Raw genomic sequence first — 1668 nt, 5'->3', positions numbered from 1 at the left:
GGTGTGGGGCGTCCTGAGGCGTTGTTCTTGTTAAGGTTATTAGGGGGATGTTTTGGTCTAATCAGCAGGCGACTACAGGGACCACCACTAAACGCTCTCCTCATGACGAGAGCCCCAGCGGTGATAAATCTAGCCCCAAGCACACAGGTCCCTTTACGACGCAGTAATGAGACAAAATTGCAGTTTTATTTGCTGCTGAGTCTGTCGTCAAAGTATATTAAAAATCTGCATGTCGGATTAGGGGGGAAATCTGTTCAGGACATTTAGAGAAATTAAACTATGGTGTTTTTTAAATCTCTCTCTCTCTCTTTCTCTCTCTCTCTCTCTCTCTCTTTCTCTCTCTCTCTCTCTCTCTTTCTCTCTCTCTTTCTCTCTCTCTCTTTCTCTCTCTCTCTCTCTCTCTCTCTTTCTCTCTCTCTCTCTCTCTCTCTCTCTCTTTCTCTCTCTCTCTCTTTCTCTCTCTCTCTCTCTGTTGGTGGTTAGCCTGAGGCTTGCAGGCATATAATATTAACGTGCTAACTACGCAGACAGACAGCAGAGTGAGACATTCATGTGTGAAATGACATCCCTGTACAATCAGTGGGAGACCCTGCTATAAAAGACATAAACCCTTTTGGCTTTAAGGTATAATTTCACACATACCCTCCCTGTAGTCCAACCCCTACGCAACTTGTAATAAATGTGTTCTTTTTTCATAAAATAAATGTGTCTCTTTTTCGCATTCCCTGAAAAGAAAACCAATATAGAAAATATATGTCCAGTCCGCAATTGAATGTGCTTTTGTATAGGCTATATATATTATATAATACTTGAATTTCTGTCTTTTACGATATATGTATTTCAGAACCTGTATCTACACAATGGTGCCAATGATTTATACTGATCTAGTGTTGTTCAAATGCTGTGTGTATTCAAACATGAGTAAATTCAGATTTAATGGATATCATCAGATATCACTCTACTGTATTCTTCCCTGGTTTGTGGCAGAAACGTGACATATAACAAGGCTGAAATATGTTTTTATGCAAACGCAGACCAACACAGAGCCAGCACAGGAGTGGGACGGGCAGCAGGGGACATAAACAGCACATCTCCAGCCTGATGAATGGATCCCTCCTTGCTGAACTGGGATGTATTGAAATATAGGGGGGGGGGGCAGTGGAGATGAAGAGAGGGGGGGTGAGGTTGTAGAGGGTAAGAGAGGCGATAGAAAGAGAGAGAGGGGTTCAAGGGAGGGGGATAGAGGGAGAGGTAATATATCGAGTGAGTGACTCCACTCTCTCTGCCCGTGGGAAGAATCTTGTCACACTCACCAGCCCAGGAGCACCAGGGGAACGGGGGTAATGAGAGATTATTACCCCAGTAGAGCTCGCTCATCACCACTACCCAAACCACCTCCCCCCGAGCAGTGTGTGAACACGCAGACGACCGCACACACAGGCAGATGACACACACACACACACACACACACACACACACACACACACAGTCCCTCAGCAATGTGAACAATGTGGCTAGCTGCATGCCACATACGTACACATCACTGTACAAATGAACGAAATCACATAATCTGTGAATATGAACGAAATAACCCATCACCATCATCAGTGCTGACTCTACACTGATAATGCCATACCTCAAATGTAATCTGTACTTTTGTTTAAACCT

Source organism: Nansenia antarctica, assembly GCF_963989245.1.
Source record: "Nansenia antarctica genome assembly, chromosome: 7".
NCBI lineage: Eukaryota > Metazoa > Chordata > Actinopteri > Argentiniformes > Microstomatidae > Nansenia > Nansenia antarctica.
Note: the sequence above shows the minus strand (reverse complement) of the source record.